The sequence below is a fragment of the Artibeus jamaicensis genome, unplaced genomic scaffold (assembly GCF_021234435.1).
Source record: "Artibeus jamaicensis isolate MK-2021 breed Jamaican fruit bat unplaced genomic scaffold, CSHL_Jam_final scaffold_916, whole genome shotgun sequence".
NCBI classification, from domain to species: domain Eukaryota; kingdom Metazoa; phylum Chordata; class Mammalia; order Chiroptera; family Phyllostomidae; genus Artibeus; species Artibeus jamaicensis.
Window position 1 is genome coordinate 11624157 of NW_026522059.1, and position 22047 is coordinate 11646203.

Sequence of the window (22047 nt, forward strand, 5' to 3'; positions counted from 1 at the left end):
AGAGAGGGTACTTAATAATCACTATATTAAGGGGCACCAGCTATGTTATCTTACTGAATCTACAGAGCAAGCCAAAGCAGTAGGACTTATTCCCATTTTATAGACGAGATTTGGAGAGGTTAAGTAATCTTCAGTGTTCACATAACAGAAAGTGACAGAACTGAGGTCCCTAGTTCCTCTGTCTGCAAAGCCAATTTATCTTCTGCTCCCACCACAGTTGGGTAAGTTCCTGTGCTGTGTGTCTGTACATGCACATGTGTATTTGTGCACTGGGAGGAACTTTGAGGGGATCCCCCATTCTTCTTTTTCTTATTGGACTGATTAGGCCTCAAAGAGAGGATCTGGTTGCCAAGACAACCTGTACTCCAGGGGCCAAGAACATGGATGTGTTCTGAAACTTTTACCAAGGGAGAAAGAAATGTTACTCCCCCCCCCATATTACATTTGTGCTCTTATCAATGGCTATCAGTGTTTGATTTTTCTCTTTTTTCCTGTGTGACACTTTCTCAACAAACTGGCAAGTGGGAAAGCACATTGCATCTTTCAAAAGGATTTCTCAGGAAACATCACCAACACTGGCCTCTGAACAGGCTGCTCATGTTGAAACCATTGTCAAAATATGGCCTTCTGCCATCGGTGAGAATAGAACTTGTCATTTACTCCAAGGGCTATTGTGGAAATTTGTCTTGTAGTTGTATCCCAAATCAGTAAGATTTATTTTCCTGCCTTTACTGTCCAGTCACAGCCTTACTTTGAGTTGTTTGGACTGTGAAAACCAGTTTTTAGAGATTAGGACAATGTAGGGGCATGATAAAGAGAAGTGCAAGGGGTGGGAGAGCTCCATGGCAATGTCTCTCCAGTGGGTTCCATAATCTAAAGGCATTTAAGGCCCGAGTGGAGACAGGCAGGTATGAAAATCACTGTTCATGACAGGGGTCGGGAGAAGAAGACTCAGGGGCATTGTAGGGTATGGTGAAGAGCATACCTGGAGTAGAATTCAACTCTGCCAATTAGTGTACATGTGAACTTTGTCAAGTTCCTTGGTTTCTTAGCATCTTAGTTTCTTCGCTTATAATAGGAAGTGTTAACTGGGAATCTTTTAGCTTCAGTGTGATAGGAGGCAGTGTGAACTAGCAGTATTGGTGTGAAATCACAACACTGGTGTACCTAGCTTCAGGAATGTCCCTCTGCTGGTGTTTCTTGCCTTCAGGTATGGCTGGATTCAGGGGTTCAGAATGTGTGATCACAGTTCTTTTCTTCTCCATTGCTCAGCTTTGTTCCTAGCACCTGGAAGAGTCCTTGGCACATGGCAGGTGCTCAATAACTGTTGTGTGAAACAAGGAGGAATGCATGGACAGATGTTTCAGTGAAGAAACTCTTTCCAGAATCCTCTTCAGTGTGCACCCCAGGTGGTCATGAGCAGTCAGAACTGGCATTCTAGATGAAGCCTGTTCACCATGTGGCCACAGAGAAAGCCCTCTTTCCATTGCCTCTGCAGAGCTTATGTCTTCTGAAAGGGAATTGTGAATACATCCACTGTGGTAGATTTCCTCTGAAGAAGACTATCAATAGGTCCTCCTTTCTCTCTATGTATATCTTGCTTCTTCCACTTAGAAATGGAGTCTTTTTCCTCCTCTTCTTCTACCTGGCCTAACCTGTGATGGGTTTTAACCAATGGAATATGGCAACAGTGACACTGTGACCAAGACTGGCCATTAACAGGCCTGAGAGCTTCTTTCATCTGCTCAGAACCTGCTAGTATGCTGTTAGGAAGTCCAAGCTATCCTGTTGGAGAGAGAGTACACATGGAGAAACCCTGGAAAAGAAAAAGAAAAAAGAACTGAAGCATCCCAGCTGACAGCCAGCTCCTCAGCCCAGACCTTTGGGAGAAGTTCCAAACCATCCCAGCTGTCATCTAGAAGCACCCACATGACTGATATTTGTGGGACAGACAGTGGTGGAAGATTTATCAGTGGAAACACAGATCATGAGAATAACACACTGTGGTTATTCTAGCCCACCATGTTTTGAATTAGATTGTCATTAGCAAAATATAATTGATTAACCCGACTTGTTCCAGCTCCTATTCTGTGCTTAAGATCTTGCTCAGCTGGCACAGAGAGGTGGCCTGCATTGCCATGATGCTACCATGATGATATAATCTTCTTCCTCATCAAGCATCAACTTGGTCTGCTGCCCATGTCAACCCTTGGGGGCTGGAGCTGAAGGATTATATCTATAGGCCTCCTTTCTGGCCATCTGCACAGTTCTGGGAAAGGTGCCAACAGTTGGGGACAGGATGATGGGGCTTGAATTGGACCAACCTGAGATTCAATCACTGCTCTACTGATTCCCAGCTTCTGAGTGACTTACATCTCTGGGCTTCTGTTTCCTCTTCTGTGAATGAGGACAGTCACACTTACTTCATTGGGCTCCTGTGAAGATCAGAGGGGTGATGTGTATGTGTGAAGTGTCTGGCACAGAAATTAAAAGCAATTAGCCCAAACAAAACTCACCCTCAACATTTCCCTCCATGAGGCTTTGTCTCAGTTTGGCAATTCCAGTCAACCATAAGAACTGAGACTTGCATTCCAGATTCATGGGGACTGTAAACATTGATTCCCTGGAAGTTCTTTCAGGGGCTTGTTGTGGCAACAAGCAACCCCCTGGAAGCCCACTCACAGCAGCAGGGCTCCTGTACACAGGGATCTGTGTGCTGATTGCCATGACAGTGGCACATGGCTTTAAAAAGCGCATCTCATTGCCTTGTGGAGACTCTTTTGAAATGCTCTCCCAGAGCAGAGTGTTTTGTAATAAGACAATGAAACCCAAATTTACTAGGCACTTTATTTGAGGGGTAAAGAGGGAAGTAAAAGTTCCCCCAATTAGTTGTTTATTCTATGCCATTTTATTGTCTCTAAACATTGTTTTCCCTTAACAAAACCGGTACCATAAGGACATGGCCGTGAGATTGCTGACGGGCTGAAAGAGTGTGGCTGCAGTTCATGGTTAAGAAATAGGAGCCATCAAGTTGGGCTTTTAGTTGGGAAAGCTGATCCATCTCAGGAGCCAAGAATGGGCTGGTTTCACAAAACAGACATGGGATTAGGAGGTGCCCAGAGACTACAGGTACAGGGATGAGGCCAGACTACTGTTCTTTCAGCTTTCCTCGGGGAAAGGAAGATACCCAGTGGATATGTACTGAAACGGTAAACCGAGCAGTGTCTATTTTACTTGTTCAGATGTCAGTCTGATTGGTCAGTAGGTCATACTGTGAACACAACCTCTATTGAAGGGCACCTCTGAGTAGACTTTAGGACTGAATCAAATTCCTTCTATTTGATTTCAGGGCAGCAACCAGGATACACTTTGTAGAGGCACCTATTTAGCTGGTTTCCTTGGGGGGAAGTAGCAATAGTGGTTAAATGAATGGAAGCTTTGTGACTAGAAACAATCATAAGAGTATTTTCATTTGGTAGATCTATAATCCCCAAGTTCAAGTAAGGAAAAATTATTTATTGAGGGTGCTAGAGATTATTGGTCTCCTAGTATCTAGAAGAACCTCTAAGTTTTATTTTGGCCCATGACCAGTTCAGAATAAATACTCCTTTGCTGTTGGATGGGTTCAGTCAAGGTGCCAGCAAGAAATACATGACAGATTTAAACTGGATGATTGACCAGAGTTTAATAAAGTGATTATTTACAAAGGTGTGTATAGAAGTTTGGGAGCCCAGAGGAGAATATACAGATAACTGTCCCACCCCTAGGTCTATGGAGCAGGAGGAAGAAAGGTTGACAAACTTGGAGAGTCCATGCAGGAAGAGGAATGATTGACAGGAACTGTGACCCTTAGAAAAGGCAGTGGCAACTGGTGGGGAGAGGTAATGGAGGGTGTAGTCTGTGTCTGGCAGGAGGAGTGGCTTATTCCTGGCATTGTTTAGAATGGTCTGCACATAGTAATAATAAAAAGGTAACTTTTGACATACACACACACAAAGAAGGCAGCTTGAAGGTGGGGACAGGGAGATTCTAAGATTCTGGCCTTGCCTTGGCCAGTGTGGCTAAGTTTGTTAGATGTCATCCCATGAACTGAAAGGTCACTAGTTTGATTCCTGGTCAGGGCACATGTCTGAGTAGCAGGTTTGGTCCCCTGGAATGAGTATAGAAGACAACTAATCAATGTTTCTCTTGCACACTGATGTTTTGTTCTCTCTCTTTCTTCCTCCCTTCCCCTCTCTCTAAAAATAAAATAATGAAAAAATAAAACATTTAAAGATATTGGCCTTGAAGATTGTAGTGATCACAAGCCAAGGAATGCCAGTAGCAGTCAGCCAGAAGGGGAAAGAAACTTTCTTTCTTAGGTCCCCTGCAGGGGGCACAGCCTTGCTGACACCTTGATTTCAGCCCAGTGGTACTGATTTTGTACTTCTGGCTTCCAGAACTGAGAGAGAACAAATTCCTAGTGTTTTAAACCACCAAGTGTGTGGTATTACAGAACAATAGGAAACTAACATAGTACCCTATTCTTTCCTTTTGTTCTCTAAGACTTCACTATCTACATAGAGCCAAAAAGCCTTATAGAAAATCAGTAGAGGATTTATAAAAACCCATGCATCACCTGAAGAACAAAGTGGTAACCAACATCTTGAAATATTACCAAAAGTTTGAGACAAAGATTTTAAAGTTCCTGTTGGGTAGAGAATTATGAAGTCTTTAGTAACCACAAGAATAGTTCCAATATAGTGTTAGGGATGGCCATCTCTATCCAGTATGCAGTAGACAGAGCAGTGCATGGGAAGAAAGACAAAATCAAAAAAATAAAATAAAGTAAAATAAATAAATAGAAATAGAAAGTTGATTTTCATTTATTATTATTTTTAAGTCATCTACAGACAACATACCCTTTATTGTTTGAAACCTAAAGGAGACCATTCCCACTCATGCACTAGATAGAAATACAGCCAACCTCTAACAACTTGGAAGGGAGCAAGCTGGGGAGATACCCCAACATCACTCTCCTCCAAATTCTTATTTCCTGAGTGTATTTCCATCAGCTGCACTCAGCAGAGGCCACGGGGCCAGGTAGCTCTTTGATGTCACCCCTCCAGGTGAGCCCCTCAAAGCACAAAATAGTGGAAACTGGTGGTGAGTGGATGTGGTGGAGGAACAAACAGAAAATATCCAGCTTCCAGCTGCAGCTTCAAGTGGATTTGTAGCTTTATGGAACATCCTTAAAGAAGGGACCTGCTGCTTTCTGCTCCTTTTTCTTGCTGGGCAGAATTCAGGTGTGATGGCTAGAACTGGAAAAGAAATAGAAATCTTAAAGCACAAGGTAAAATGATGTGTTGCAGATAGCAGAACGGTCGGGCTGAAGGAGGGCCCCCTGATCGTGGAGGTTCCACCCATGCCTTCATTTGCATGAGAAGGAAATAGTTTTCCATTTTGTTTATTACACTGTTATCTGTATTGCTATTTGCTGCCAAACCTAATCCTTTCCACTGTGATTAATTCTTTCTAGTTTTTTTTTAAATTTTTTACAAACATCTATATGCTAGCTCTGGAGAGAAGAGCATGAAGCCACTGCTGGCCCCGATTTTGGTCTCTGTTGTTAATATTTGCAGAACAGAATGGTCTCATTCATATTTTCTCAAAAGGAAAGATAAAGGATTTGAAGCCACTAATTTTTGGGTTAGGAAGCCAGAATCTTACCTGTTTGGGACTTCGGGCCCTAGCATAAAGGGGACCTAGCATAATGGGTCTCTCGCACCAATTTTTTTTTTAAATTAGGAATTTCTAAATGCATTTGATGTCTTCTAGAGCTACCAGCTGCTTTGAACAGGGGCAATGGATGAGAGGGGTATGCCCGAGTCATGGAAATGCAGCTAGTCTTGTGTAATTTTCTTCTGGCTATAAGTAATGAAATGACTGGAATAATGAAATAAAAGTGATCATTGTAGAGAGGTTTATTATCTCATTAACAAGAAAGCTGGGGGAGTGGATTTGAGAGGCTCTAGTTCAGGAGCTCAATGATGTCAGGACTCTGGCTCAGCTTCTCTCCAATTCTCTTGATTTCCCCCTTTTGGTTAAAATATGGCTGACTAAACTCCAAACAACAAACACATAACACTGTCAAAGTCAGGGAGGATGGAAGAAGGATATTTTTCTCATTTGTATCTTTCACTTAAGAAGGAATCTCTCTCCTAAAATTCTGTTTCCCCTATCCCTCTGCAAACTTCCTGTCAGTCTTCAAAGCCTAGATGTCACATGGCTACCACCTCAAATGGTCCCTGAAAAGAGAAAAGGGATTACAATGACTGAACTAGACCAATCATAATCCATTCATGGGCTTTTAACAGTCTTCCCCAAGTACCCCAGTGCCTCCACAAAACAGGGCCTGTTAATGGGTAGGGAGGGGAGAATGGTTGACATAGTCAGTCACAGATAGAAGGAAGTAGAAAGGCTATTCTGAAAAGAAAAAAGGAAATTCAACAGATGATTCAACTGCAAAAAAGTTAAGTGATGTTTGAAGCTGAAGTTAATTGAACAAAAGTTTAGTGTCTGGGCCATGATTAGGGGACAGACAGCTGACTTCCATGACCGGGTGGGTACTTTGAAGAGAAGAAATTATAAGTAGAAAAGATACTCTGTTTCTGTATCTTGGGCTTTGCATGCTAGAATGCTATTTTGCATGAATTAGCCAGTTAATGGATGAATCTGTCAAGGGAAAATGATGCCCATTCAAATTAAGCAATCGAGGGGCGTTTAATCCAGGGACTTTTTATAAAGATGTAAGCAGGGTTTAAGGAAATGAAGAAGACATACAGCAAGACCTTAGGGTAACTGGTAGTATGAAGCCATTACCATCCCTGGGACTGAAGAGGCCAAAGGAGGTGACACTTCATAATCTGGAGAGAGTCATGTGTGAAGAGAGCTGTCCCATAGAAACTGTGGCTTTTGACAAAGAACCATGGCTAACCCACAGCAGTGTAGCAGAGCGGGTGTCCACAGACTAGACATCCCATCTTCCTCCTCCTCCATCCTTTCCAATGCTGCTCCTCCAATATAGTCCTTTCCAATGCTGGCTGGAAAAAAGCTGGAAACTAAAGCAAGGGAACATGTGATAAAGCTTATAGAGGATTTTGAGTGGGGCACAAAGTAGAAGGGCAGAGATTGAATCTTGAGATGCAAATGGGAAATATAGGAGATACTCTAAGAAGTATAGCAGATAAGTAAATTTTAAGCAATGTGTTTCTTTTCATATAGTCAGCAAAAATATGGATAACAATAGATAGTAATAATAGCAGGATGTTTTTACTGTACATTTTGCAAGATGAAGCCTGGGGCTTGGAGAACTTAGATGACCTATTTAAGTTAACACATCTTGGGATTCACATCCATACCAGTCTATGAGTATCCACCCATTCCCATCACAGGCTGGATGATGACCATGGCGTGGCTTTTGTGGCATTATGAATCAGCATCATTTTTAGGAATGATAGAGACATTTCTAAGGAATTCATTCCTTAAAAATCAAGGGGGCAGGAAGAGCAAGTAATCATGAGAAAGTCCTTTTGTGTTGTAGATCCTTACTTTTGGGTCTATGCTTAGGATGCTGAAGACCTCAGCAGACCAAGAGGGCTTCTTTTGGGCCCTCTTGCATTCTGACAGTGGGAATCTGTCTCTGTGTGTCCCATGTTATGAAACTATCCTTCAAGAGTGAGCGCCCACAGCCATCCTGGTGACCCCTTCAGAGGGAAGCTTTCCTCTCTAAGTCTAGAGCCTGACTAAAGGGATCGGTCTTTGCGATATCAGGCTCATCCCCCCAAATCTGGCAGCCCCCCACATTTTTGAGAACAGCGACCTCAGGATGGAGGGAATCACCATGCTGTCACGCTGCATTCTAGGACAGGAGATGGTGACTCATGGTGGTGGCTGCATGGACCTGGAGACCTGTTTATAGTTTTATCTCTGACTGCCCTTTATGTCATGATATCTTTCTAAGTGATGTGAATCTTGGCATTTTGAGAGGGCTCCTCTATTTCATCTCAATTCTCATGCCTGAAATCCTGTGGTCCATGGTACAAGCACTTTGATATATTACAGTTATGACACTAGCTACCATTTTAAGTAATATCTTGTATGCATCAACTCATTTAAAATCTACCACAAATTATGATACTAAGGTTCCTAGAGGTTCAAGTTCATGCATTTGGTAGTTGGTAGAGCTGACATTTGAAATAGGCTTGTTTGATTCTAAAGCCAGTGTTCTTAATGACTACATTTTATTCATCATGGGTTGAAAAAAGGCAGGAATTTGACACCTAAGTCATATGTGTATGAGCTTTGGGATCTCCAGAAAGTTAATTCTGAGCCTCAATTTCTTTATCTCAAAAATGGCAGCTGAGGGAGGAGGAAAACAATGGAGAGTAGACAGGCTGGAGCCACCAAAGTTAAACTTGATCTTCTTTAGAATGTTTCCAAAGCCAATCATGGAAGGTGGGAACGGTTTTGGAGTGTTCTCTTGATGGATAGCATCATGATCAAATTATCTTTTGATTGTGGGAAGGGTCAGAATATTGGCATTGGGAAGAACTACTGACCTTGAAATAATAAAAAGGAAGTATTTAGTCTCCCAGTTGTAATGGGTGAGCTTTGCAAGACTCTTAATTCAGACTCACTCTGAGGCTGTTTCTTTATCTGTCCAATGTACACTGGCTCTAAACCTACACACAATAGCATGGAGAGTCCTGAATGATTAAATGAGAAAATGCTATGTTGTAAATTATTCCAAGCTAGGTCTCTTAGTTTGTCACATTTTCACCACTTTTTCCCATGAAGAAACTGAATTTTACCAGCAGAACTAAAGTGGGACCAGGGAAGTGTGCTTCTCTCTCCTTCACCTAGTGGTTACATTACTATCGAGTTACATAGGGATGTTCAATTTTAGTACTTTACTATTTGTCCACCTTACTGCCTTTTAAACAATTTTAAGATAGAGCCATTACAATGGTAACTATCATAGAGATTTGAATGACAATATAGTTTATGAAAATAAGTTTCAAGAACTCTTGGGAAACATAAGCCCATAAAAGGTACTGATGGATGGATGGTAAATTGCTTGTCTGTTACAGACGTTACATCAGTGCAGGTGCATCTGTAACTGATTGATTGAATGCTTCTTCCTTGGGCCCAGGGCCAGCATGGTGGTTTTCCCCTCTCCAATATAACTGTGTGTTTGGCTCCCTTGTGTGGTTGGATAGTGAACATGTACTGAAGGGATAGGGGAGCCATTAGGAGAAATAATACAGGACCCTTGGCTGCCACCAAGACACAAGTTGTGGAAACCCACGGTGAGCGGTCTTAGGGGAGTAATTTCCTTCTCCCTGTCTGAACATCATTAAAGCTCTATTTTATAAGGGAAACTAGGCAAACATGTAATCTGAGTTCTATAATGTTTCCTGGAACTGGAAGCATTAAAATCTTATCTATATATATTTTCACCAGACAGATCAGACTCCTGCACATTCCAGAGAATGTCAGATGTGTATGAACCACATGAGTATAGCTGAAAAAAGTGGTGAATTATAAAGAAAGAAATTACATAGGCCTTTCAGATGACTTTCCCAACTATAGCTTTCATTTACCTGACCCAAATGTACCTTTTGATATCACTATCAGATAGAATGCAGGCCTGAAATTGGTCATTTATTTCCCCCCTTCTTATAAACGTAAGAAATGTACTATTTTGAAAATCCACTATTAGATGATAAAAGGCCATTTTTTTCAAGGTGGGATCAGTAAAATGTTAGAATTATTTTATACTTTTGTCCTTGGAATTATTTTATGCTCGGTTATAATGATGGGACAGACCAGAATAAAAACCATTAGGCAAACCCAGTAGATTTGGCAGGTATTTGCAAAGTGTTCTTTAAGAAATTTCGTGTCTTTAATAGATGTACATCTTGAAAGAAGAGTAGGCAAGCTGTCTGATTAAGCTTTATTCTTATCCATGGTTTTGATGATCAAACTAAAAAGAAACAGAAGGAAAACCTAATTACAGGCCTTTGGAGTTTGCTGACCCGGATTGGAAAATACTCAAACCTCCCCCACTTCTTTAATTTAAATTGCATGTTCTCCTTATGTTACAAAATTTAAAGGAAAGCTTTCCAAATGAAGGGAGGAGCCCAAATGAAGTTTACATGAAGTTCAAGTAGGTTTTAACTCTACCGTTGTACCTCTCAGGTCTCCACATGATGAGACCTGAGGTTTGTCCCAAGTTCAGAAGGGGAGCTAGAGATAAATCCTGTCTACATTCCCACCTCCAAAAAAAGTAGGGAGTAGTAGCGGGTTGATGACTTTTTTCTTCTGGAACTGATTGAGTACAAGTTGGTTTCGGTCAAATCTAAGCTATGCTCTCTTCTTTTGAAAGCTGTAACAGAGTTCCAAAGCACGCGGGGGGTTTTTGAAACAGCAGAATTCTGTAAGAAATTGTTTTATAGTTTGGCTCACTCACCCATTCTCACATTGGTTCATTAATTCATGGCACTGTGATGCAGTGGTTAAAAGTATAAATTTTGTAATCATCTACCCAAATTGCAGGCCCATGCTTTGTAAATATGAATCCTTATTTCGAATTACAAAACTCCTTCAGCCTTCATTTCCTTAGTGGAAAATGAAGATAATTATAGTGATATCTACTCCATAGTTTATTTAGTGGATAAAGTGAGTTCCAAGTGTCAAGTGCTCAATAAACAGTAACTTAAAAAGTAGATCTATTAACCCATTCATCCATCTATCCTCCCATCCATCCATCCATCCATCCATCCTTCCATCCTCATTATCTGTCATCTATTTCCTGAAAAGCTCCTGTGAGCTTGACTCTAGAACTGGTGCTAGGGATTCAAGGTACATTTTGTCCAGTTTGTTTGTAGGTAGATAATTGTAACACAACGTGGTAAGGGCTGTGACAAACGTTAAGTAGAGAGGGTTTTCTAATTCATTCAGAGGGTAAAGAGGGAATCTTCTTTTTCTTCCTGGAGGAAAAAGAGACTTGTAAGCTCTATTCAGAGGAGTACATATGATTAGGGATAGAAAAAATCCTTTGCTTTAATAAAGAAGTGGTCTTTGTAGCAGAGATGCTGAATGATAGAGTAGGAAGCCATGGAGAGCAACGACTTCCATCGCTGGAAGAGCCATCAGGAAGGAGCTGGAAGGTCACTTTGTAGAAATACCTATGGAATTCAGGCCTCATGCACTAAATAAGTGATTGAGTGAGTGACTTTTAATATCCTGAGGACTCTGAGATCTGTGGTTCTTAAGGAAGCTAGAAGTGCTTCAGTGAACTCTGAGTGGCAAAATCAGTATGAGGCCTGGTCAGTCTGCACAGTTTCGATGTCTTGATAATCAGTAGTGACTAGGATGGTGATATGTTTAGACTGTGATATAACCAATTACTTTTAATTTGTCTTTACTTTGACAAATGACATAATAATGATGGATGCATTCTCGTTACTGAAAAAAATCCAATACTATCAAAGCATATAGAGTAAAAATAAAGTGTTGTCTCTACCCCTCCCCTCGTCTGTCCTTCTGCCCCACTGCTCCATTTCACACAGCTCCCCTCATCCTCCCTCCTCAGGGGTAACAACCTCCTCTTTCATTACCTATCTTTCCACACTTCTTTCTAATTCATTGCATTCATTTCTGTGCCTATATATGTACATATTCATGTTTAGTTTCTTAAAAACATAAATGGGGTCATACTATAAATAATATTTATAATTTTTAATTTAATACTAATTCTGGGGATGTGTTCATGACAATAAAAAAATTATTCGTTTTGAAAGGCCACTCTCTAATAAAGGCTGCGTTGTGTTCCATCGTGTGACCATAACGTGGCTTGATGGGCATTTACATTGTTTCCATCTTTTCTGTTATTGGGAACAATGCTGCAGAGAACATCCTTACATATACATCTCTGTGTCTGAGTGGAAGCATTTTGGTAGGGTAGATTTTACAGATTCACTGAAGTTGAGTTACTCCACTAAGAGGATGCATTGGATAAATTCCAATGAACAATGTCAAATGCCCTCCCAGTGTAATAGACCAGTTTCTATTTTCACTAACAGTGAAAATGACTATATCTCTAAAGTATTTACAAAAATAACATTGAAGCAAACAAGAACATGTCATCTCCAAATATGCCTCTCTGACAGAAAAATCATGTTGAGCTAAAGGCAATTAAGAAGCAGCAAACTCAGGAAAATGCTCCCCATTTTCTGCCTCAAGGCAGGACATAAATTCTCCTTGCGCCGAAGAAAGACTCTTATCAGCCCAGAGATGGCACCAGAGAAATCTGCAAAGAACTTTATTCCATTAGTTCCCACCCATCTATTTACCTTCCTGCAGTTTGCAGCTCTTGGAAAACTTAAAACTCATTTCCCCTGTCCTGTCATTTCTCTATAAATTATTGTTCTTTGTGGATGATGCTTTGTAAGCTGGAGTTCTGGGCCACCCCTTTGAGTTACTCTCTGTTTCAGGTTCTTCCCACGTGGGGTGCATTCAGGAATTAATAAAATTTGTTCTTCTCTTGTTAATTTGTCTTTCTGTTAGAGCCACGGCTGAAAACCTAAGATGGGTAGAGGTAATGTTTCCCTCCGCTACAACATATCAACTGTCTTTTGATTTTTAGCCAATCTATTAGGTAAAGTTGACTTCTAAATATTTTAATTTAAATTTCTATGATTACCAATTAGGTTGATTATCTTTTAACCTATAATTCACACCTGGGAATTACTTCTTTATGTCCTTTGCCTGTATTTGCATGGGAAACACTTTATTATGGATAGTAATTCTTATGTGTATGCAAATATGGCAACTACATTGTTTACAACGAATTATTTTATAAGTATATTTTAGTCTTTTTTATGGCTTCTGGTTTTTGCATGTTTGATTTTTAGTCTGCATGGAAAGTAAGGTTGGGTAATCTCTGAACTAGGAGGTCAATTCATGTGCAAGGAAATAATCATCATGGTTCCCTCTCTCTGTTTTCAGTCTTCTTTCCCACCTCTTTCCTCTCACCCTCTTCTCTCAGGCTGCAGGGCCCTCCAACACTTCTCCAAACACTGTGGATTATGAGCCTCTGTACCCGAGGTTATTTCTCCCCTCAGGAACATCTTCCTTCATATCCCACCCTGGGAACTTCTACTCACCCTTTTGAATGATTAGTGCAAAGGCAAAATCGAGCAATTTCCCAGACAAGTGAAGAATCAGGGCCAGGCCTGAAACTATAATTTAAACAGAAGATGGGGATGGGGGAGAACAGAAGAGCAGTATGCTGGATGTGAAAGCCAGGTCTATGTGACCCCCAAACATGTATTTTTTAACCACTTCTTGAGCTGTATGATGTCCATAAAGCTTGACTCATGAAGAAAGAATGGAAAAGGTTCCAGAGCTTGGTTTCAGACTGTCATATTTTTTCCCCTTAATTGTAGTGCTGGTCTTTGCTTTAGGTCTTGGTGTCAAAAAAGTGAAGTAAGTTACTAGCCATGGAGACTGTCTGGGGGAGGTTGACTGACTGTTACAGGGGCGTCCAACCTGTGGCTTGTGGACCACATGCAGCCCAGGATGGCTATGAATGTGGCCCAACACAAAATTATAAATTTAATTAAAACATTATGAGATTTTTTTTGTGTGATTACATATCACAATGTAGTTAATGTGTGGCCCAAGACAACTATTCTTCTTCCAGTGTGGCCCAGAGACCCAAAAGGTGGGACACCCCTGGTACATGTTCATAGGTAAAATCACAGCTACTCGATAAGACAGAGGCTTTCCCTTCACGATGCCTTTCTCTTCTCCAAACTCTGGCCTTAGTAGTAAAGTGTCCATGTGGTCTCAATCAGCTTTCCTCCATGTACCTTTGGTTTAATAGGCTTCTGGCATTTGGATATGCCTGGAACATTGCAGGATTTTTTTAATGTTACACAAAACATGTACATAAAATGTAAAATGAAATAAAGACAGAGAATTAATATCCTGTTTTTGAGATGCAGTGACTAATTAGTGTGACACCGGCCTAGGGGGGCTTAATGTAGCTAATCTTTAGCAGGTGTTTTGCTGCCAGATGACACCATCTTTCTTGGGAGGAAGATAGAGTCCAAAAAAGCTCTAGAACATCAGGAAAATAGACCTAAACGGTGGAGCCATCACCCAGTGGAGAAAACCTAGAACTTCACTGTCCAAGATAGAAACCACCAGTGATAGGAGGCTATTTAAATGTAAATAATTAACAAGTAAATTTAAATAATTAAAATCAAGTAAAATGAAACATTCAGTCCCTCACTCTAGCCACAGTTCAGGTGCCCTATGGACTATGGGACAGACAGAGAACCTTCTGTCACTGTGGAAAGTTCTGTTAGACAGCATGGACCAGACTGAAATAGGTAAGGAATGTTGAAGTGATTAGACAAAACTAGAATTCTAGCCCTGCCACTTTTTAACTGCGTGGCCATGACAAATGACTGAATCTCACTCTGCCCAGTATTTTTGTTTACAAGCCGCTCTGCTGTTATTGGAAATTCTGTGACATAAATATGATTAAAATCACTAGTTTTATTATTTGAAATGTGAAGATTTTTTTATTGTTGCTCCATGGCAGTCGTCCCACATTTTTCCCTGTCGCTCTCCCCTGCCTCACTAAACCCCCATCCCCTGCTCCCACAGCCTCTCTGCACCTTGTTGTCTGTGCCCATGTGACTTTCATACACGTTCCTTGACTTGCCCCTTCCATATTTTTCTATAAAATGAAGGAAATACTGCCTAGTGAAGAGGGTTTCAATGAGCCAGGTGTGTGCTGTACTTGGTACACTGTTTCCTCTTCTGAGGGGCCTCCCCTAGCCACCCTATCAAATGGGGGCACGGCCTCTGTTATCCTTATGCACACCACTGAGGAGAGCAGAACACACCCTGTCAGTAGTGATTATTTTGAGCTATAGGCACTTGAAAAACAGCAAACGCAGAGAGCGGCTTTCTCTGAACTTTCCTTACCTGCCTAAAGACAGGTCCTCCAAAAGGAACTCCATTGTCATAAATCCCATCCCCAGCAGTTTTACTGACCAAGGAAGATGAACTCATCACTGGAGAGGAGACTAGAAGTGGACACCACACCCAGACAAACTTTGTCACAACTCTCCTATGTCCATCTGTTCCTCTAAGGGCCCATTCATCTTTCCTAGAAGTCACTTAGTGTTCCCCAAGATGTGAATCTTCCCTCCCCTTTCCCTACTGAGATGGTATTTAAGTCTGAATTCTAAGCCATTCTAAGCCGCTTCGGGGAGGTACTCATTTTCCCTGGGTATCTCCCATGTATACACGGAGTATCCTTGTTAATAAAGTTCTGTCTGTTTTTCTCTTGTTAATCTGTCTTTTATCACAGTGGGTCAACTAAAAATAGAAGGAAATTATTTTTCCTTCCCTATACCACCCTATCACTTTCTTCATAGCATTTATCTATCTATAGTGCTGAGTCCCGTCTTACTCTTTTTCCCCCTCTTCCACCTGTATACTTATCTCCTTATTTATTGTCTGTTGTCACCATCCCTTATTACACACACACACTCTGTTGATTTTACCAAACCTGGACCAATTCTCCAGTTCTTTGATGCCAACAGAATATCCAACAATCAAATTCAATTCTGATACTACTTCCTGGTGGTCATGCAGACCCCACAGGTTAGGGCTAAACCCCATGAGAGTGCTCCCATTTCTGATGCCAACTATACATGCGGTATCTACCTTACCCACACTTCTGCTGGGCCAACTGCAAAGTTAGGAGTTGTCATGGGCTCTCTTCTCAGGTTCAATAATTTGCCAGAATGACTCAGAACACAAAAAAGTGCTTTACTTAAGGATTACTGGCTTCATATAAAGAATACAACTCAGGAACAGCCAAATGGAAGAGAAGCACAGGACATCCCAGCATCTCGATGTGTTTGCCAGCCCAGAACCTCCTTTTGCTGCATTGTTTCAGAGTTCTTACAACAGATTAATTATGTAGGCACAGTTGAACAAATCATTAGCCATTGGCGATTGATTCAATCACCAGCTGAAGAGTCATGGAAGATGCAAATAACTGCATCCCCCATGAGAAAGGGCAGTGGATGATGTAGTCAGTGTCGAGGGGTTGCTGATGGACCAGACCGGACCAGAGTGCCAGAGCCAGCCAAGCACGTGTGGTACTGACAGGTGAGGCTGAGCTCCCTTTAAACCCGTCTGAGACCCAACCTCCACAAAGAACCCTGGATGGAATCGAAGACCATACATTGTGGCATCACAGTTGACTCAGATGCTCTTCAGCCAGCGTGGAACGAGGAGCTGAGATTCACAATTAGGGAGCTGGCAAGAGCCATCACTAATTACCTGTTAGTTGCAGCCTCAGGGGACAGCTGGGGCCAGAGCAGGTCTGATGATTTCTGGGAGCCAGGCTTTCGCAGAGACAGTGTGTTCTTTCCGAATCCCCTTGGGATGCACAGCCTCTGCTTGAAGAAGCACTGGGGGCTGGTAGAAAGGACTTTCACTGCACATTTCCTTGGATGGGTGGGGTTTGGAAGCTGAAGAGGAGAAAAGCATTTGTAGTGATAGGGAGAAACTTGTCATTATGATGTCAAGGCTTTTCAAACAAATGGTAGTTGTTTTCTGTTCAAAAGCAAAGATAAAAGCTGTTTTCACAGGACATTTTTATGGTTTTATTTGTTTCCTTAGAAACAGTATCATAAAAACAATATCCTACTTAGAGATTGCTATGTGCCAGGTACTATTCAAAATGCTTTGAACATAGTAAGTCAATTAAATCTTAACAGCCCTATGGAGTAGTTACTATTATTCCCATTTTGCAGGTGAGGGAACAGACCCAGGGAGCTTAAGTAACAATTCGCACAACTTTTAATAATTAGTCACCTTCCAGTGTAACATTTGCATTTTCTTTTTTTCCTTTATATATTTTTTAGTTTAATTATTTTTCAAGTACATTTGCATTCTCTAATGGGTTCACTGGGCAGATAATAGTCTCTCTTGTTCTTCCCTCTTTGTTATGCCCTGCCTCCCACATGGGTCTGATTGATTTCTCCCTGGAGGGCTGGAGTGCTTTTTATTTCCTGGGATGGGCCATAGAAGGGTACCAGAATATGCTACCTCTTTGGCCTATTGAGCTAAAGACCATTGAGAACCAGCAGGGAAAGCTCTTTACCTCCCCCAATTGCCTAACAATAGAGTATAAATTCCCCCTAAAGGAAACGTACATCCATAAAGGAAGTTTTTATTTGTAAAGAAGTCTCCATCAGGAAGAGAGCTGCTATCTCAAGACAACTCTTAATGCCTGAGGGACTTACCTGCATATCATGACAACCTTTAGGGATCACACATCTCTCCTCTTCACCTTCCCGTAACTTGCCCCTGTACCCAAAAGCTTCAAGCCTCTTTTCCACTGTTTGGCCAAAGACGGTATATAAATCTTAGTCATCTAGCTGCCTTCTTGAGCCACGGTTTTCTTTGTGAGCTCCTGTGTTTATATATATGTAATTAAAACTGTTTTTTTCTCTTGTTAATCTCTTTTTAGTTTGATTCGTGGGTCCCACTCATTGAACCACGAGGGGAGAGGGAAAGAGATTTTTCCTCGCCTATACCACACACTGTAGGGCCTTCGGAGTCCTTGATTCTTGCCTCCTATGGGCCAGTGGTACACCTCTCCTGATCACCAATGGCAACCAGGCCCCTCCTACATATCCAGAAGCCCCTCTTCCCCCGTCTCAGGGTGATTCCATTTCTGATGGAGCACCGCTAAGGCATTTTCTGTGCGTTTACTTTCTAGACATGCCCTCGGTTGTTTTTTAAATTCAGACGATCCCGACTTATGATGGTTTAACTTATAATATTTTGACTTTATAATGGTGTCATAGTGATATACATTCAGTAGAAACCATACTTCAAATTTTGAATTTTGATCTTTTCCTGGGCTAGTGATATGCAGTATAATACTCCCTTGTGACGCAGGGCAGTGGAGGAAAGATGATTTTGCCAAACTGTGGGCTAATGTAAATGTTCTGAACACATATAAGGTGGGCTAGGCTGAGCTATGGTGTTTGGTAGGTTAAGTGTATTAAACGCATTTTGACTTATGATATTTTTAACTTAGGATGGGTTTGTGGGGATATAATCCTATCTTAAGTTGAGGAGCATCTGCGTTGTGAATTGCTAGTAACACAGTAGAAATTCTTACCCCGCCCTTTTTGGGCAGGTGTAGGTAATACTCACCGGTGTATCCCATGTGAAAAATTCTTACTCCTTGAGTGCAGATCCTAGAGTCTCTGTTGGCAGCCTCAGCCTCAGGGAGCAGGCTCCACAGAGAACTGAAAAACGTGTTTACAACTAGTCAATTTACTACTGTTAAAAGATAAATGGAGGCATATTGAACATTTTAAGAGTTTATTTGAACAAAAATTACTTGGGCAGTGCCAAACTGGAAGTGGTTAGGAACCCTCTCCTGAGAGGAGTCGGGGGAAAGACTTTTATAGAAAAGAAGTAGAAGCAAAACAAGGAAATGATACGATTGGTTATAACTTTATGGGTGGTTGCCATATTTGGAAAAAGCCTAGTTGGCTGTTGTCAGATTTTAATTTCTTGACCTTGAGACATTCACATGCCTAGGTTTGGGCCTGCTTCTGTAGACTGCTAAGGTGGTAGAAGCACCTCAGTCTAGTGGCCTCCTGGTATAATTAATTTAACACTGCATACAATGCATGGGACCCATGAACATGTCTTATTTTTTTTAAGATTAGAAGGAATGTATTTGGAATGTATTTGTCTTTATAACAAATGCTGTCGCAAAATATAATTAATTTTTATTCATTTAATTTTTTAAATATTTTTTAAGGGAGGAAGGAGCTCTGGATGGAGAGAATAAACCTTGGCCTTATGAACTACTGGACTGGATGCCACATAGCCACTAAATAGGACATATTTGTATGACTGAATGAATGTAGCTGAAATATTCAGTTTGGTTAGATTCTGCCAAAGCAATCCAAATTCGAATGTGTTGGTTTAGAATTCAAAGTGTAATGAGATTTTCTTATAGCTTCTAAAAATTACCCTGCTATTTAAAAATATTTATGCAAACTGAGAAGTATCTTTATGACCCCCTTTGGAGATCCTAAGCTACGTCCACAAGCATGTCTTATAAGCAATGCATTTCAGCTCATCATTAAGACAAGGTACAAAAACCAGGTGGCCTGTCTGACAGCATCTCTCACATGGGGTCTTACCACCCTTCTCACCCACTCTCTCCTCCCCCCATTTCTTGATATACTCAGAACTACTAAATCTCCTCCTTGGTTCCAAAGTTTTGACCATACACTACTTCAGTTTCCACTTCTGGTCTTTCATAGAATTTTCCTTCTTTCTGATTATACTTACTAATAAGACTTTGGAGACCATGTGTGAGATTTCTGGCTTAGCTCATCTCTATGCTCTTGCAACCAGAATGCTACAAATGAGTGCTTCCTGCTTTTAGACCAAGGTTCTGTAACTCCACACTGCCCTTGGCTTTTTGAATTGGGGTCTCCTTTCTTTAGACTATAGAGCCCCAGAGGATCCTTTGGATGCTCCAAGCCCTCATCTAAATAGAGCCAGTAGAGACTCTTGGTGCCCTTGGGTACAGCCCGATGAATTGTCTTTGTTAAAGAAGTCAGAACCTAGTGGCTCATGTGGGCCTCTCACTAGGAATTTTTTTTAAGCGTTTAAGACAACGCTTAAAACGCTTTTTTCAAAGCGTTTAAGACAACGCTTTGACCAGAGTTTTATGAATTGTAAAAAATATATATTATAATGATACATTTGCACATTGGTTCCTGGAAATGGATTGTTTTGATTTTATCATCCTTCTAGAAAATGTGTGTTTACATTGACGTTTATGGTTATAACCTTGAGACACAGCCAAACCACAAGTCTAGATTTGGGGTAATGAGCATGGGTCTGGAAGGATGGGTTATCCTAATCGAAGATAAATCAAACACTGACACTGTGTGGCTCGTTGACTTGTACTAAATAAATGAGAAAAGTAACAAGTTGTAGGTTGTTTTTTTAATGGTTGATATAAAGCCCCCTTCCTCTCCTCTTAAATTTGGGAGAGGAATTAAACTTAATTCTTTTGGCTACCAGCCCAGCTTAAACTGTTGTCAAGGACTCTCTGAGCCAGTGGTTCTTAACTCTACAAGGCACTCTTCAAATTCAGGACATACTTATGCTTAAACTTACAGAATTACAGAATCACAGTGACCTACAGAGTAACTGGGGATTGCTCATAACAGGGTAAGCAGGAGTTCTTACCTTTTTCATAGGTTTCACAGATTCTTCTAGGGGAGATCATGAATTATCTTTGGAGTGTCTACATAACCCATAAAATTCTATGTAAAATTAATACATACATGTACTCATCTCCTGGAGAGAAAACCCATAACTTGCATCAGATTCTCCAAGTGGTGTGTGGTGCCTCAAATCTCTGGAACAATTAGGATAAGATACAGAAGCAGGCAGCAGCAGCTTGAGGCTTTGAAGACAAAGACTGAAGCCACATGACTTTTCTGCCAAACATTCAGGGTCTGCACATCCTTGAAGGCCAGGTGCATCCTTGTTTTTGCCACCTTCTATTTTCTAGCCCAGTGGCTAGTCTTCGGACATTGTTTCTGCAGATGACATCAGTGAATGAACAGATATTTTTGCAGGAAATATCTACACTATGAATATTTAATATAATTGTCACTTCCATTTAAAAAATAGAAAAATGTTGTTCTCAGAATTGAGAAAATATGGTAGCATAAGCTTAATTATTTTTTGTTGAATAGATGAATGGAATGCATGGTTGAATAGGTGAATGAATAATCATAATTATGACTCCCACTTATTAACTATTTATTATGTGCCAGGTATTTAACCAAATACTCTATATGCATTATTCCATTATTTGGCATTTCAACATTATGCAGCAAATATTATTAACTCAGTTTAACAAGTGAGGACAATTGAGGCTTAGAAGATTAAATAACTTTAAAAAGATCTTAGTGAGAGGCAGAACAGAATTTGAACTTGAGTTTGAATATCTCATTTTCTAAAGTTTTAGAGGTAAAGCTATATATGAGTATACAATGAAGTTATAAACAGATCTCCATTCTTTCCTCTGATCCTAATCAAAAATAGAATTCTTGATACTGGTCTTGGGGATGCCTTGGTTTCTTTTATACTCCTCCTACTGCCTATTTGTGTCCACCCTGACACTGAGTCAAGCTTTAAGCCATAAAAATGGCCACAGGCCTGATAAATGCTAATCATACAGAGGTATAGCTGAAAGCATTTTTTCTAAGGAGAGGAGAAGGGTAGCGGTTGCCTAATAAAAAGATGAGAGAAAATCTCTACAAGGAATATGACTTAGCATTGATCACAAATTGTTTTACATATATGAGTATATGTATGTAAATGCATCTGTTTTATTCACAATATATCAATGGGCATATTGGTAGTAAAAATATATTATCCTAAATATTAAAAAATGCCTTGGACACAATGAATGCATATATACTTATATATATGAATGAAAGCAGAGTGATGGAGTTGTAATTTAAGAAATTGGAAACTGGAACAGGAATTGTTAACATTATTGGCAAAGAATTTTCCAGAAATAGCAGAAGTATTTTAGATTATCATTTGCGAGTGGAAGAAATCAAAGGATAATTATCATCCAAATATATGGCTGTTCAGCATTCATTAATATTTCCTCTATGACAGTAGAAGAGTTGGGTGGGATCATAGGTTCATAACCATTTGAGGTCCCTCCAATTTTAGTGAACTTCAAGCCCATTTTTGATAAACATGAGCCCTTTTTAATGTTGGGATTCTGAAATCGTAAGTCTTGCTTTGGCCTTTATCAGTAATATCTAAATCCCAGAATTCCTCAGTGGATCTGTAGATTCCAGTAGTATAATTCAAGTTCTATTTTCTTGG